Raw genomic sequence first — 17436 nt, 5'->3', positions numbered from 1 at the left:
CAGAGAGGTAACGAGTGTGGGCCAATCAGACCATCATCCAGGTTTCTCCTTTATTTCTTCACTGGCTTCTCTTAGGAATAAGAGCCTAAGTCCCCCCACCCACCACCTTGCTGGCCCTCATGCCACCCCATTTCTTTTCTAACAGTCCCTAGAATATTTAAAAGAGCTGTCTACTTCTTCTGCCTTTGAGACTTCATCCCCTAATACCCTGCCGTCTGGTTCTTGCTCTCACAACCCAAGCTCTGGGGTCACCAATGTCCCCTTGTTTGCCAGACTCAATTGCTTCCCCAGTCCTCACCTGCCTGCTCTGGTCAGCCCTGCCAGCCTCCATCTTCCTTCTAGAAACTCCTGCATTGGTGGAGCAGGTTATTTGTCATTGCTAGGCTGTGCTAGCAGTGGCTTAAAACAGCCCAGTGGCTTAAAACAGCCGAGGCTGACTTCTCACTTCTGATGAACTCCAGCTCTGCTCACGTCCTGCTTGCTCCTGGACCCGCACAGCAGCCCCCGCTGGCGCACGGGCGCTCCTCGCTGCAGAGCAAAGAGCGCTCTCTGCTGTCTCACTCTGCTCTCGGAGTCTGGCTGGAAGGGACACATTGCTGTCTCTTCCAATGCATTGGCTAAAAAAGGTTATGTGTTCCCACCTGCTAGCAAGGGGAGTCAGGGGTTCCAGTGTGCCCAGCTTCCGGAAGGGGCAGGGAAGCAGGGCTGGCTGCCCTGCCGCTGACTCTTCCCACCACTCTGAGTGCCCCTTCCTTGCCTCCTTTCCCAGCCACTCAGCCTTCTCTCAACTCTCAGCTCCTAAATGCAACACTCCCCAACATGCTCCACTATGCCCCGGCCCTGGGTTTTCTCTCCATCCTCCATTCCAATCCTCTCTCTATATCTTTCTTTGCAAAAATCTCCCAAATATGCAGTCCCACCCCAACCTCTTTCTTGACTTCCAGTCTAAGCTTCAGACATGGACAACACCAGACTTTTCATCCTCCCATCCACAGCCAGCCCCTTCTGCCTGCCCTCCTGAGTCAGGGGCGCTGGAGGCCCAGGCTGGTCTCTGCTATGGCTGACTTCCCATTGACCTCCTTCCAATGAGAGTGGACCCCTTGGTTTTCCCCTCTCCACTCACAGTGGCACTCCTGGTGTTCCTGCTGACTTGAGTTCTAAGTCCCCAACTGCTGAAGTTGAGCTCAGTGGGTGGGGGTGCTGTTGAATTTCCAGCCTGACTATTACACCTTCATTTTTCTTTCTTTCTTTCTTTCTTTCTTTCTTTCTTTCTTTCTTTCTTTCTTTCTTTCTTTCTTTCATTCTTTTTTTATTCAGTGAGAGGAGGGGAAGCAGAGATAGACTCCCACATGCACCCCAACCAGGATCTACCCGGCAAACCCACTAGGGGGTGATATTCTGCCCATCTGGGGTGCTGCCCTGTTGCTCAGCAACCGAGCTCTTTTTAGCGTCTGAGGTGGAGGCCATGAAGCCATCCTCAGCACTTGGGGCCAACTTACTCCAATTGAACCATGGCTGCAATAGGGGAAAGCGAGAGAGAGAGAGATGGAAAGAGAGAGAAGTGAGAAGGGGAGGGGTGGAGAAGCAGATGAGCCCTTCTCTTGTGTGCCCTGACTGGGAATCGAACCCAGAACATTTGCTGGGCCAACGTTCTACCACTGAGCCAACTGGCCAGGATTAAGACCTTTATTTCAGCCCCATATTCAGCAGGAACTGGGAGTCAAAGTGTGGTTCTGGAGAGGGCCTTTCTCAACCCCTCGTCTTCTACAGCAAACCCAGACTAACAATTCTGACCCAGGTCCCTGAATTCCTTGGTAACTTCCTGTAGTTCAAATTCCCACTCTGCCCTCAAAGCAGAGCACTAAACTCTCTTTGTAATCTCATAGTTATAATGACCCTTCTGATGATGGCTTTGGGCCCTAGCATTCTTTAAGGTGGGGAACTGAGGGCCAAAGAGGACCGGCGACTCTGCCTTTATCCACAGACTCACCGAAACATCTTGCACTGTCCTCTTGCCTCTGAGAGTGGTTTCCAGGTTCTGATCTGCTCGTGGCTCAAGGATGTTGTGTAAGAGAAGGGAAAATGAGGAGTCTGAGCCCTGGCAGTGAGCTGGGTGCCTGCAGACTGAGTGTGGCCACTTGTCACTGTTGGTTTAGGTCAGCCACCTCTGCACCCCGCCAACCCAAACTCTTGGATGGCAATAAATAGAGTCCATTTAGCTCTAATAGGCTGAGCCCACAGAGGGTGAGGTGTGGGAAGAAGAGTGGGTCCAGGGAGCTCCTGGCACGTCTGGGGCTGGTAACACACTCTTTCCCTCTTCGTGGAGGCTTGATTCAGTTACGCCCAAGCAGCTGGGGAGCATCGTCTCGGATGCCTCCTGCAGCTCGGTGCCCGGGCAGCCCTGGTGTCAGCCTGCCTGCTGTCTGATTGGCCAGCGGAGCTGGACCAGATGGCTGCCGGGCCCTGGCTGCATGGGAGGGGCACATTGCACACCTGGGCCTGTCTGGCCCTTGCCTTGTGGGCGCCAGCTTTTGATGGGAGATCCAGGAGCTTAGATCTGGAATCTGGGGTTTCTGGGCCCAGTTGAAGGAAAGGCCCTCTGTTGGTGCATTCTGTAATTCAGTTCTTCAGAGTTGTCAGCCCTTCTGACTGCGGGGCAGGGGAAGGCTGGGTGGGATGGCTTCCTCCCAGACCAGAGAGAGTGGCCTGTCTGCCGTGTGGCGGCCAGGTCCTGGGTATTCTGGCCAAGTGGAAGGGACTGAAGACAAGAGAAGGGTGCCTGGGAGCAGAGGAAATGTCTCTTGGGGAATCCATGGGGCTCTCTGTGAGGGGCCTGTGTTTGGTTGAGCTTATGTGGGTGTGTGGGTGTCCTGTGCCTCTCTGGACTTAGGGGACACTTGTTCCCTCTGATTGGAACACTTTTTCCCCCCCAGTTTCCTCTTCTCCCGTCTTCCCCTTGCTTACAGGGAACCCTGTTGCTCCTTGCCGATGCCATACACGTTCTGTCTCAGGGCCTCTGTTCTGGCTGTTCCCTTTGCCTGGAATGCTGTTCCCTCTCTGTCCACTAACCTTTTCAATGAGGCTTCTCTGTTTTATTCTGCAACCTGGCCTCGCTTACCTTGCCATTTTCTTTCTCTTTCTTTTTTCTCTATAGAACTCATTACCTTATAACGTACTGTGAAAGTTATACTGATATTTATTAGGCTTATTTTTAAATACCTTCTCTCTCTGCTAGAATGTAGCTCCCTGAGGACAAGGACCTCTGCTCTGTTCACTACTAGAAGAGTGTCTGGTACCCAGTAGGTGTTCAAAAAATAAGCAAATCTGTCAAAAGAGGGTCAGGCTAGTAGCAGACTCCACCTCACTGGGGTGTGGAGAACCCACTGGGTATTCTCTGGAAACTGGCTTTCCAATATACGAAGATCCACTGTTTTTCAAGTTTACTGTCAAAGGCTAAAGACCTATCTCAGGGGGAGGTAGGTTAAAGAGGCTCGGAAGGCTGCACGAGAGGCCTCGCGGGAACAGACACGTGGCTCTCGCCTGTGCCATTGGTGGGCCGGGTCAGCTGTTCACATGGTGACGTCTGCCTTAGTCGGCACCAGGATCTGTTGTGAGCTGAGCTTCTGGTGGCTTGTCAACAGTGAGTCAATGAACAGACGTGGACACTAGCTCTCTCAGGTAGATGGCCGGGGACGGTGTGACAGCTACACGCTGGGAAGAGGTGATACGGCCATAGCAAACCCCAGCTGTGCTGCAGCCCGGAGTCCACTGGAGTGTCCATAGAGATGAAGGACAGCTGTTTAGGGGCTGGAAGGAGGATGAAAAATGTCATACCCCTCCCTGCGGCATGCCTGATAGGTAGGTTGCTCTGGATTCCCGCTGACGATGGGGGAACCATGGAGCTTGGTGGGCATCAGACGGCATGTACCCAAATTGCCTGCTTGTAGATAGAAGCCATTTATGATTCAGCCTTTTCTGCTGCATCCTGACTCTGACTTTCTTTACCCCTAACCCTGTCATGCTTAAAGTCTGCCTTCCTCCGACCTCTGTTCTCCAAGGCCCTGGGTTCTACACTGGCTGAGGATGTGTGTGATCGGACTCAACTGTGCGTGTGGGTGGGCGCTCAGAGTTGCTAATGACTCCCACGCGCAATCCCAGTTATCTTGGAAGAAGAGGCACTGCAACCAGAGGTTTATCTATCTTGACAATAATCAGGAGGGACTTTTCAGTGATTAAAGAGCCGTTTTCCACTGACATGTTGAGACCAACAGCCTCCAAGTCATATCAGGGAGGAGCTGACAGGCAGAGCCCTGGGAGAGTGGCTGGCCCTGGCCAAGCCTGTGTCTGGGGTAGTCTGCACGGAGCGTACAGGCTCTGGTGAGACCATCCTGGCACTTCCCTTCACAGTGGCTGCACGCCTGGGACATTGTTTATCGTCCTGGTCAATGTTGTGGGAATGGGGTTGGCTTGAGTTTGGGTACAACTGCCATGTACGAGTTACTTTACAATTGTTTCCAGAACTTGGAAGAACGAGAGGAACTAGAGGACTCAGGAAGGAGAGAATAGCCCTCCCTTTCTATGTGGGAATGTCCTGGGTCAAGAGAATGGACTTCAGTACTCAGGGGCTTCCTTCTTACAGAAAGGAATAGAGGGTCCACAGGAGGTCAGATTTTAGATGAAAGCAGAGCTTGGGGGGAAGATGAGAATGAATTAAGATACTTTCAGATGCAAATGTTTAAAAGATCTGACCCCAAATACCTTAAGCAAAGTAGGGGATTTTTTTTATTGGCTTTAGGGTCCCAGGGTAGAGGTCTGGCTCAGATGGCACCATCGGTACTCTGTCACTCAAGACCCTGGCTCCGTCCTCCGGCAGGGGAAGATGCTACCGACAGCCTCCCCCTCTCGTGCTCCCCTCCGGACACCACTGGGTCAAAACAGATTCCTGTGTCCCTGCTCATGTAGAGAACACATAAGACTGGTCCGTTGTTGTCATAGCCATCACCAGGCCAGTCCCCTTGGCCAGTGGGCTGGGCCAGGTGGGTGTGGTGGAAAGGACACTGAACTGATGGCACTTCATGACCCTGTGGAGCACAGGGCCCACGCGGCAGCCTCAAGAACACTCCATTTCCTCCCTTGCCCCGCCCAGCCCTGCCTGGGGGCTCATCTCTCTTCATGGCCAAGGGTTACTCACTTTGGATTAGAATGAGAAGGTGAAAATTTATAAGACTAGATGCAAATTTTTTTTTTTTTTTTTTTTGCAATCCAGGTTAATTGTGCATGTGGGGAAACTGCTGAGAAATCGCTCCCATCCAGTGACTGCTGGCTGGGAGCTGCCTCCTGCCCCCTTCTTGAGCAGAGGTGTGTATAGCGGTTACCTTGTGCCTGTCCCCCTGCTGTGTGTTGGGTGTATAGGGGGCAGATAGTGTGTCACTCTAGTTTACAGGTGTGTAGATCGATATCCATGGAAGAGGGGCCATCCCTGTGGGGCCTTCTTGGCCTCTGGGCCTGATAGAGATGGAAAGGTCCCGGGTGTCAAGTGGAAGCCATAATGGGGTGAGACCTGGGGACCCTGGCCCAAGGTCCATGAGGCATTCGCGTGTTGGAGTGCGGTGCGGGGGCAGTGTGGCTGAGGTGGAGTTGTTTTAGCTGCGGCAGAGTGTTTTTGACAGATGCCCATGGTGATACTTCCTGTTCTCCTTGCTCTGGTTGCATTGTGACCTGCTAGTCCACCAAGAAGAGGTGAAATCTTTGTCTCCCCTACCCCTCCCGCCCCCTTGAACCTGCGTAAGTCCTTGTAACTGTTTCGGTCACAGAGCAGGAAAATGGTGCTGTGGACGTCAAGGTCGAGAGAGCCGGCTCCTAACCAGCTGGCCTTCTTTGAGGAGAAACTGGGCTCTGTGGTGTGGGGAAGGCTGGGCCACGTGGGAAAGTCACACGCAGGTGTTTCAGCCACCTGACCAGCATTGATCACTAGACATCTGGGTGAGCGAGACTTAGGTCTCCAGCTCTAGGCACCATATGACCCCGACGGCAGGAGAGAGTCTCAAAGAGAACTGCCTGGCTGAGCCACCCGCCCCCAAACCGAGTGATAATGGTGATGATAACAGTGGTGATAAAGTAAATGTCTGTTGTTTCATGTGACAAACTTTGAGGTGGTATTTTATTTTACACGCTGTAAATAATGAGGACAGTTGATATGGAGATTCAACGGGAATTTTCACAGTCTACAGCTTTGACATGAGCTAGGGCCGTGGCTCCTTAAACCCTTGAATACATTTGAAGACATCCAATTTGGTTTGGAAGGAGGCTGCTTTGTAAGTGGGGTAAGTTAGGGAAGTCAAAGTGGTCGTTAAACAGGTGGTTGCATTTTTTTTTTTATAATTTTATTTTTTTAATGGGGTGACATCAATAAATCAGGATACATATATTCAAAGATAACATGTCCAGGTTATCTTGTCGTTCAATTATGTTGCATACCCATCACCCAAAGTCAGATTGTCCTCTGTCACCTTCTATCTAGTTTTCTTTGTGCCCCCCCTCCCCCTTTCCCTTTCCCTCTCCCCCCTCCCCCCGTTACCACCACACTCTTATCAATGTCTCTTAGTCTCACTTGGAAGAACAGAGATCGAGGGACATTTTGGCTGGCAGTATAATTAACAACTCAGAAACTTCCTGGGTGGGGGGAGACTAGAATCTCCAGTTCCCGATATCTAACGTTTCTGGATTAAGTTGGGGTCTTGTCGTGAAGGAGCATAAACTCGTGGACCTTAATGGGGACTCCATCAGTCCCCATCACTGCAGTCTTCCTTGATGAGATGTGTCCAGCCTTTCTACCTCCTCCAAGCCTTCAACTGCCCTGTCCTCCCTGGTCACTCTCATTATGGTGAGCATCTGTCCCGTGTGACTTAGCTCTTCCCTGCAGCATTTCCGTCCGCTGCCCGTAGGACAGATGCCTTAGTTGGTAGGCTAAGCTGTCACTGTCTGGCCTCACTTTCCTGCAGGCTGCCTCCCCCGCCTGCAGCCTTCCAGAAGAGCTGGCCGTGCCACAAATACCTCGCACATTCTCTTCGGCCTTTGCTGGTGCTGTTCCTCCCAGCAAAGTGCTCTCCTTGCTGCTCTCCTTTCTCTCCTCCCCTAAACCTTCCAATGGGAATTACACACACACTCCTCTCCCACGTCTACTCATCTTCATCTAGATCACCCTTTAGGAAGTCCCTTTCTCCAGGAAGCCTTCCATAATGCTGCCAGAACTAGGCTAGGGTTCTCCTGTTCCTGTACCTCTCCTTACTGCAGATTACTTCAGTCTCTTAAAATTGTCCCATTGCTGGTTCCATCTAGAAGGTGACATTTCTGAAAACAGAAACTGTGTTAGACTCATCTCAGCACCTGTTTTTGTCAGTCTTATGCCCCTTACAGCCTAGGAGCTCCTATAGGCAGGCCAGCTTTCTCGTTCTACCCCATGGGGGTTCATAAAGACTATCGATTGACCCATAAGTTTTGCAGAGGGCATTCAGAGACCATACCATCCAGGAGTTCATCAGTTTAGCACCCAGCCCCCAGCACCTAGCACTGAGTACACCACAACTAGAACCCAGCCCCCAGCACCTAGCACCTAGCACCCAGCATCCATAACTGGACCCCCAGCACCTAGCACTCAGCACCCAGCACTACCACCAAGTACCTAGCACCCAGCCCCCAGCAGCTAGCCCCCAGCCCCCAGCACCTAGTGCTCAGCACCCAGCACCTAGTGTCCAGCCCCAGCCCCCAGCAGCTACCACCCAGCATATAGCACTCAAGACCTAGCACCAGCACCCAGCACCTAGCACCCAGCACCTAGCACCTAGCACCCAGCACCTAGCCCCCAGCAGCTAGCGCCCAGCTCAAGATCTGGCATGTAGTCAGTACCCAGTGGAAGTGTGGAGGGTGAGTGGAGGTCGGTGAGGGGAAGCGAGGTTTCCCAGCTGGAGCAGCAAACACAGCTCCTGATCCAGGCTCTGTGATTGGACCTGCTGCCACCACACAAGCCCCACTTGACTGAAGACGCCCAGTAGCTGGGTCAGGATGAGGAAGCTCTCCAGGGTCACTGTAGGGTTCCTTTTTCCTGGTCAGTCCTGCTGGCAGATGGGTTTCCAGAGCCCAGAGCCATCCCATCACTGGCAAAGAGAAGGGGCCATTGGGGGAAATCCTAATTTCTCTGTGTGGAAAATGTCCCTCATGTCCCTCCTGGAGAAGGCCAGTGTGTGGGTGCCCCTTGTGGTGAGTTAGCTAAGCCCAGTCTCAGTAATGGGCAGGTGCACGGGCCCGAGGATGGCACATGACCTGGACTCAGAGAACTTCCATGGCCAAGAAGTAGCTATTCTCAGGGTTTGGTTCCCAGGGAACTAAAAGGAAGTGGTGAAGGAGGGTGGAGTCCAAGAAGCCTTCTCTTGTTTGCAGGGTCACAGGTGGTGCACTGTGTGACCAGTCTTGAGGTCCAGGATCACTGAACCCTGACATCTGCCCTGGTGGAGGTCTTCGCCTGCTGGAGTCTCTTTCCTATGCCAGACGTGAGGAATACAGCAGTTAAAAAAGGTGGTTTCTGCCCTCAAGGTGTTCAGCAATACTAGTAGGGCGAGCAAACAGATGATTTAGAAATGATGCTATAGTGTGATCTCAGATACTTGAGTTGCACAAAGACTAGCTTTTAGCCAATCTTGGCAGGTCAGGAACTGCTGCCACGCAGCTGAGACCTGCAGTAACGTTCCTCCAAGTGAAGGTGCCAGCCAATCCCAGGCTCCCTCTGTTGGAGCGTGCACAAGAGAGAATTAGAGGGAATGCAGGCCCTGGGTCTGAAGGGGACAGTGGCCCTGCTCCCTAAGCGCCGAGCCTGTGTGCTGCCGGCCAGGTGCCCGTTCTTTCTTTCTGTGCCTCAGGACGAGGCTGGGCTCACACGCGTGTCCGAGTGACCCCTGCTGAAGCCAGAGGGCTGCAGGGCTCTGAGCCATCAGCCTGGTCTGTGTCATTAGCTCCCTGGCAGGGTCACAGTGGCAGAACTGCTTATCCGGCCTCTGCTGGGACAGAACAGGGCGATTCTGACCTGCCAGCCCAGCCTGTCTCCACTTTCCTCCCTGGATCTGGGCAAGTGAGAATAAACACAGCAGACTTTTAGTCCGGCCTCTAGGGAACTCAGTCTTGACCTGCCAAGGCCATTTCTGGGCACTCTCCGCCGCTCTTCAGCCAGACTGCCGTGTTTGTGCCGAAGAGGTTGAGCTCATTAAAGATCGGGTGTGGATACCCTGACCTCAGCTCTTGGCTGGGAGGGTCTTGGGGAGCATCACATCCCGACGTCCTCTCGTGAAGATCCCCAGCAAGGACACTTCCTGGAATCATGCACCAGAATTACAGGGGCTGTGGTTTTAAATGACACCTCTCGGCATCACCTTCTGCCCAGGTGTGTTTGCGTGTGTGGGAACAGTGTAGCCTAACCATGTAGTATTGAAGCAGACACATGACTGGAAACCAGGGCTCCCCAATCCCATCTTCCAGCCCCTGCTTGGATGCTTCTAATTATGGGACTTCCTGCCACGCATGGCATCTGTTTTTGTTGATCCTTAGAGGGAAGGCCTGCCTCCATGAACTTATACCATTGGTTCTTGTTGGAGGGAGGAGCCTAAGCTCTGGAGTCAGACAAACCTAGATTTTAATTTCCTTCTCCCCTTTAATGCGTACACATCCTTGTCAAGATACCACTTCTAAGAACGATCTGTCCCATCTGCAAAATGGGGATAGTTATGCCTACTTCTCAGAGCTGGTGCGGGGATGGTGGACGAAATGATTCTAGAGAGCTTATCCAGAGGTGTGGCTCGCCACTCAGCACCTGCCCCTTTCCTCAGGCCTCTGTGGCCCCGGGGAGACTACCGGCTTCCCCTTCTGTGAGGTGTTGCCTCGGTGACGTGAAGATGCTTCTCACATCCCCTCTGTTTCTCTATAATAAATGGAGACATCAGTGCATTTTTATTAAACATGCAGACCCGGCAGGACAGGTGAGCTTTTGTCTGCTCAAGGCTGCTGGTGCAAAGTGTCGGAAACTGGGAGGGTTTTACAACAGAAACTTATCTTTTCACAAGTTCAGAGGCTAGAAGTCCAAGATCACAGTGCCAGCAGGACTGGTTTCTTCTGAGACCCATCCCCTTGGCTTGCACATGGCTGTCTTCTCCCTGTGTCTTCATGTGGTCTCCCCTCCACATGCTCCTGTATCCTGATCACTTCCTATAAGGATACCAGTATATTGGATAAGGGTTCACTCATTTTACCTCCATTGCCTCGTCAAAGTCTGCATCTCCAAATGCACTCACACTGAAGATGCTGGTGGTTGAGACTTCAGTGTACAAATGTTGGGAGGGGAGGGCACAATTCAGTCCATAACAAGATGTTATAGGACCCAGGTGTTTAAGATAGTTGAGCTGAAGTGACAAGCTTTGCCTGTTCTTTATTGAGTAGCCTGGTGGCCCTGTCCTGAGGCTCAGTTGGGTGGGAGCTGCCCACCCTGGGCCTGGGCCACTGGCAGAGCTCAGCCGTGTGTGGACAGCTCTGCCCTCTCAACTGAGTGGCCGTGGAGCACATTTCCATTGCTGACACCTTGACATGTTTTATGGGGCTAATTCCTGCTTGTCAGCAGCTATGGTTCTTAATCAGCTGCTCGTTCATTTCTCTAAGGGCTCCTGACACTTCTGACGGGCTGCAGAGCATTTGGTGTGGTGCAGAGACCCGTGCACTCTCGGATCCAAGTGCACTCACGCCCTGGGACCCGGCCAGCATTCCCGACGCCTGCCATTATTCTTAGCCTTGAAATGGTGGGAGCAGGCGTTTCAAAACCAGACTGAGGTTTCTGAAAACATATTTTGGCCTTCCTGCCTACCTATTTTTATTTCCTTCATATTTGGAAAGAGAAAATTCCCAGACATGGGCCTGGGAATCGGGCTGTTCTCTGGCCAGGCTGCTCCAGGTTCCCACCTCGGCCTCTGCCGGGAGGTGCTTTTCTGCATTCTGCACCATGCCTCCACACCTGCGAGTCGATGGTCACCCCGCCCAGGGAAGGCCTCGGTGGGGGCGGCTCTGGTTCTAGCCGCTGCTTCTGAGTTCTTGCAGTTGTGGCCCTTCCAGGTGAGCAGAGGCGCAGGGTTGTTGAGGTAGCTTCCCAGGTGGATGGAATCTCTAGACCTGGGTCATGTTACATCGCTGAACTGGTGTTATGCTTCCCATGGACCCGTCCCACCCACCAGGCCCTGTAGACAGCAGGCAGGTAGCTGCAACTTCACCCAGTCTCTGCATCAGGAAAGTGAGGAATGTCTAGCTGTTGGCAGCCCCTGTCCTTCCTTCCCACTCTCTTGAATGTCCACTGGCCTGGGCCACCAGCACCTGGGCATGATTCCTTCCCTCTCCGCCACATAGCACAGGGGACATGAACCCAAAGGAAGGTTTCCTGCTCTGCTGTGTCTTTCCTGGATGCAAAGCGTGTCCCTGCTGCCTGACTTTGGGGTGCCTAAGTGATGTCATCGTGGGTACAGGCGGAGGGTCATTTGCCTTTTTCACTATAAAGAGACAGCTTAGGTGACGTGGCTGTTTGGATGAAGTCAGACCCCTGCTGAAGGAGTCCCGATAGCCTGTCTATCAGCAAGAGTGTTTAGTGTGAGAACAGACAGCCGCAAACATCTGTTTGAACACGTTCTCCTCTTGCTGTGCTGATTCTGGGACAGGTCAGGGCGCTCACTTGTTTTGTCCCCTCCGGCCCTTTGCAGTGGTGGTATGTTTGAGAGTAAGTGTGCATTTATTTCATAAAAATTTTCTTTTTTTGAGGGGAAAATAATTTACTAAAATATTCACCCACCCCTGCCCCAACCAAGTTCAGTGGGATGAGCCCTTTGTCTTCGTGGGAGGAGCACAGGCCAGGAGCTGGCATCGTACTTGGGAGAAGAAGAGGGTCAACAGTGGGAACTGAGCCCCTCTAGGACTCTTTCAGATGTGACCGGTGGCACAGTGAGTTCTCCTAAATCCACAGCAGGCCAGGGCCAGGTGGGCGATCTCATGTGTGTGTAGTCTGAATCCAGGCATGGCAGAGAATGTGTCTTCAGTATCCCATGGGTAGTCTTATGACCACCTCCATGTGGCTCCAGGGGTTAGAGGTAGATCAATGGGTGGACATTACAGTGTGGCCAATTTCAGCTTGTCGTAAGGCCCGACCTCCTGTGCAGAGATGTTGGTGTAGGTGGGGAGCTGGGCAGTCAAGGGATGGGTGACCTCTTCACTGGGATGTGTCTAGGTGACCGAATGCTGAGGACACCTCTTCATCCACCTAGACTTTACGCTTAGCCTGGAGCACTGCAGCTGGGGCTCCTCCCTCTCTCTCTTCCTCCCTTTTTTTCCTTGGGGTTTCTGTTCTCTCCCTACTGTCCACATTGGTGACGGCTCTCTCTGAGACAGCTGCCGAAAGGCACAGTTGTGAGACAGAACTCAGTGTCCCAGCTGCTGTCCCCCCACAGCCTGTGGGTCTGCTCTCCCGGCAGCATTGCTCTGGGCCATGTGTCTCCTCACTCTCGCTGTGAGCCCGAGCTGATGCCGCAAACCCGCCTACCCCCACCCCCTTGCGTGTGGCCTCGGTGATGGAGTTTCAGCGTGGAGAGGGGCAGGCTGCAGGGTGCGGTGGAGACAGGACACCAGGCAGACCCCCACCCCGACAGCTGGGTCCAGTTCCCTCCTGGAAGCAGGTTGTCCCCTTAGCAGAAGGGGTCCTGATAAGGATTCTTGGTCCCCTCAATCGTTGCCCCCAAAAGCTGAGGTTGGAAGGAATTGCCCCACTTCTACCTACATGCAACTTCAATTCAGCTCAATTTTCTAGGTTCTTTTCTACAAGAAATTATCTGGGGATCCAAACATTCTTTTCCAGCCACCTACCCCTTCTGGTCTCACTCACGGCTTTTCCTCGACTCCAGGTCTCCGTCACTCCTGCCCGCTGCTGCCTCTCTTTCCAGACAAGGGTTCAGGGGCCCTGGCAGGGCCGCGGACTGTCTGTGATGGGAAAAGAGCCTGGGTGAATAGGATCAGTCCTCCCGCCAAGGGCTGGCTGCAGGGGCCCACCCCAGTGGGACAGAAGAGCACGGTGGACTTTTTAGGGGAACTGGTGGGCTCCAGGCAGAGTCGGATCAGCCGAGCCTCCTGTGTCATTGAGTAGACTCAGCAAGAAGGGGGACCCAAGCCCTGAATAGCTGCATGGCCTCATTTCTGTGAGAACTGGTCTCATCAGTCACTGTACTGCTCTGGGAAGACCTGGCTTTGAAGTTTCTGGAGGAACTTAGATAACCTCGAGGAGATTGGGGTGGCACAGTAACCCAGGTCGGCCCACAGACTACAGAATCCAAGTTTCCTCGGCCCCTGCACTCCCTGGGAGCTCTCTCCTTAAAATGACTGTCACTGGTCAGTGAGGGGAAGCACACTGGGTGAGGCTATATGGTTGGGACTGAAGTCCGAGCAGAGAAGGATGAAAACATCTGTGTGGTCCTGGGCCATCAGGTGGCCTGGGTCCATCGCTTAGCCTTTCTCTGTTCTACCTCGAGGGAAATTGGATGACTTTTATATTGTCACAGTTTCAAAAATGAGGCTTCGGGGCACATTTCACAGTTTATGTAGTTGACTTCGTGTGCATTTGATACTTCTCCTTCTAATGCTTATGTTTCTATATAGTAGTCAGGGGCAGTCTGGGGAGCATTCTATGTTCTGCACCAGCATCAATGGACAGTAAAAAAGGCACCAAGGTGGCATTTAGCTGATGGGGTTCAGAGTGACTCTCTGATGAGTTTACGGTTGACATGGAATTCAGACTCTGATCCTGGCACCCACAGGTCTGGAGAAGAGAAGACAAGGCCTAGGAAGGAAGTAGGTAACATAGTGGGGAAGGCGAGGAGGCTGAGCTATAGGCAGCCAAGGCTGGGAAGCTAGGCGGGGGCGCTTCTGAGATGGAGGTGAGCACAGCCATGAAAACTGGGAGCACTGTAATGGGCATTCGTGAGGATGGCCAACCAGGGCAGGAAATGGACTCTCGAGGGAGGGGCTTGGGAAATGTGGAGGAGAGGGATGCTGGCCAGTGCTTAAAGGTGCACAGATGTGAATACAGACATAGTGAGGCAGCAGAGGGCATGGTAACAATGCTCGTCTTTTGTGGAGAACCTCTCCAGGGCCAGGAGCTTTGCATGAGCCACTCTCATCCTTATCACTGCGCTGGGTGGGTGGGGGGTGTGCAATAATTCCCCATTTCTGAATGAGGAAACTGGCAGTGTTCCTCACTGGTCAGTGTCAGCTGGGATTTGAGTCTGATTTACTTGATTTGAAAGTTCTCAGTCATTTCATGTGGCCTTTGGCAGACTCAGAACGCATGATTTCCAAGGAGGGTTTCTCAGAAGCAAGTAAACTCAAGTCTCTTGAGGTATCCAAGGCCCAGACAAGGCAGGGAGGGTTTCCTAAAGCCATCATGCCAGAGAGGAAGGGGAAGTTGGAACCCCAGTTCTCCAGACTTGTGGTCGAGTGCATCTTCAACCAGTGTGCCCCTAAGAACTGTTAAAATACGCAGTGCTTGACTATTTAGTCAGGGGCACTGACCTCTTTTCTCTTAGTTTCTCAAGTAAAGAAATGCCACCACAACACTAGCCATCCGGTGTGAATAAATCAAAATTATACCTATATTTCTTTTGGTCAGATTGGCCAAAAATAAATTTTTTGTATGCTGAAGAATATTAGTAATTAGTTTATGTGTGCCAGGAGGCAAAAAGGCCTGAAAATCTCTGTGTTAGTAGAATGACAGGATCCCAACCTTGAAACAGTGTTGCGTATTGCCACACCTGTTGTGTGCTATCTTTGATGGTTATTATCTTTGGCAGCTCTGTAGCGACACGAATGAATTCTACATGAATTTTGAAGTTATTCAAACATATTTATTCATAACATGTTATTCATAACATATTTATACAGCCAAGAGAAGCCCAGAGAAATAGCTTCTGCTTTTTTGGCTGTGACCCTGCATTTTACATTGTGTCTCATTATACACATATGTATGTATATATACATTATAAATATAACTGAAACATATGTTTTATGAAATAATACTTACCCTTACTATGTGTGATCCACTTTGATATTTTCCTAGTCTCATCTACTCTATTCTGTTTTGTTAAAAACATGCTGGTTGTGAACCGTTTAAATTGATTTTATGACAAATTAATGGTTCATGACCCACAGTTGGAGACACTGTGACCTAAGCAATGTCTTAATCAGACATGGTTTCAGGAAAAAGTCATTACAGAGGCAATGTAAAGTTGCCAATTATCTTTGGTCATAAATGTTAAAATAGTAAGCTTTTAGTTTCATAGCATCAAAAAAAAAAAAAAAAAAAAAAAAAAAAAAAAAAGGAAAGAAAAGAAAAGAAAAAGAATGGTGTACATATAAAAAATCAAATGGTGCAGGCTTGGATTCTCTCCAGACCACAGCTGATCTGTGATGCTCCCGCTAGTGTGTGAGGCTGGGTTTTCTTCTCTGCCTGGATTGCTGAACTGACTGGAAGGCCTACAGAGGCAGCAAGAGTGGTTGCCTGAGGCACTAGACACTGGGCTCAGGGCTGACCTCTCCCACCCTAACCCAGGCACATTATGTCTGGTTGACGGCTCTATGAGTTTTCCAAGGTGTGCACATTGGACACTTATCTCATGTGCTGGTGTGTAATTAAGGTCTGATGCTTTACACGTTCCTAGAATCATGATGGTAGGCATCTGACCTTCCAACACTCCTTGAAGAGCTTGTGCTAACTCACTTGATATTGCCAACTGCCTAAGGTTTGCATTATTCTATTTTCCACTTCCTCCTCTGTTTTAGTCCTTTTTCTCTGATACGGGCATGGGATGACTATTCCCACTGACTCCTAAAATGATTCTCTCCATTGGTACTTGGTCTTCTAGCTCATAGAAAACAAGTTTTCTTTTCTTTTAGAATACACATTCCATCCATCCATCCATCCATCCATCCATCCATCCATCCATCCATCCATTCATCCATCCATCCAAAGTACTTGGAGTTAGGAAAGTTCTCTTTTATATATTATATTTAAACCAAGACCTGATTGGAGGCAGGTCATGTGTAGATCTGGCAGAACAACATCTCAAAACAAAACAAAACAAAACAAACAAAACAATGGCAAGTATAAAGCCCTGGGACAGAAGAAAGGCTGCTTGTTTGAAGAATAAAAGAAGACCAAATTGGTTGGAGCAACAGGAAGAGGTTGGAGAAGTGGGTGGCAATCAAAACATTAAACAACCAGCATGGCATAGACATTGATCAAACAGAATAGACATGGCTGGGTAAAGGCCAAATTATGCAGGACCTTGTGAGTATTAGTAAGGAGTTTAGAATTTACCATATTGCAGTGAGAAACCACAAGAAAGCTTTACAAAAGGGAGCAACACAATCAGATTTAAGATTTAAAAAGACTATACTATAAAACAATAATGAGATACCACTACACACCCATGAGACTGGCTAAAATCCAAATCATTGACAACACTAAATGGTGACAAAGATGTGGAGACACAGGAACTCTTATTCATTTCTGGTGGGGATGCAAAATGGTAGGAAAGACAGTTTGGCAGTTTCTTTAAAAACTAAGCCTATGATTCAGCAATCATGTTTCTTGGTAATTACCCAAATCAATTAAAAACATCTGCCCACACAAAAACCTGCACATGGATGTTTATATCAGCTTTATTCAAAATTGCTCAAACTTGGAAGGAACCAAGATGTCCTTCAGTAGGTGGGTGGATAAGTAAGCTGTGGTACATCCAGACAATGGAATACTATTCAGTGCTAAAAAGAAATGACTATCAAGCCATGAAAACACACGGAGGGGACTTAAATGCATATTATGAAGTGAAAGAAGCCGATTTTAAAAGGCTACATACTGTATTATTCAAATTATATGATATTTTGGAATAGGCAAAACCATAGAGATAGGAAAAAGACCACTGGTTGGGAGAGAAGAAATGAGTAGGTGAAGCACAGAGGATTTTTAGGGCAGTAAACTACTCTGGATAGTACATGCTGTAATGGTGGGTACAAGTCTATTAAAAAAGCTGAAAAGAGCAATCTAGATGCTGTGTAAAGAGTGGATTGTGTGGGACAAGAGAGGAGTCAAGGAACGCAGTTGAAAGGAACTAACAGTAGACTAGGTAAAAGATGTGAATGGCTGACGTTAGTATTTAGATAATAGGGGGAAAAGTGATCAAATTTGGGGTATATTGGGAGGTTCTGATGCCAGACTTTGCTGATGAATTAAATGTGGGATATGGAAGTAAAAGTGTAATCAGGGTTGACTTTAACATCACTGGATTCAACAATTGCATGAATGATTCTGTCATTGACTAA

This window comes from Saccopteryx leptura, chromosome 5 (assembly GCF_036850995.1).
Source record: "Saccopteryx leptura isolate mSacLep1 chromosome 5, mSacLep1_pri_phased_curated, whole genome shotgun sequence".
NCBI classification, from domain to species: Eukaryota; Metazoa; Chordata; class Mammalia; order Chiroptera; family Emballonuridae; genus Saccopteryx; species Saccopteryx leptura.
The sequence above is the reverse complement of the archived record's forward strand: the minus strand, read 5'-3'. Positions refer to the sequence as shown.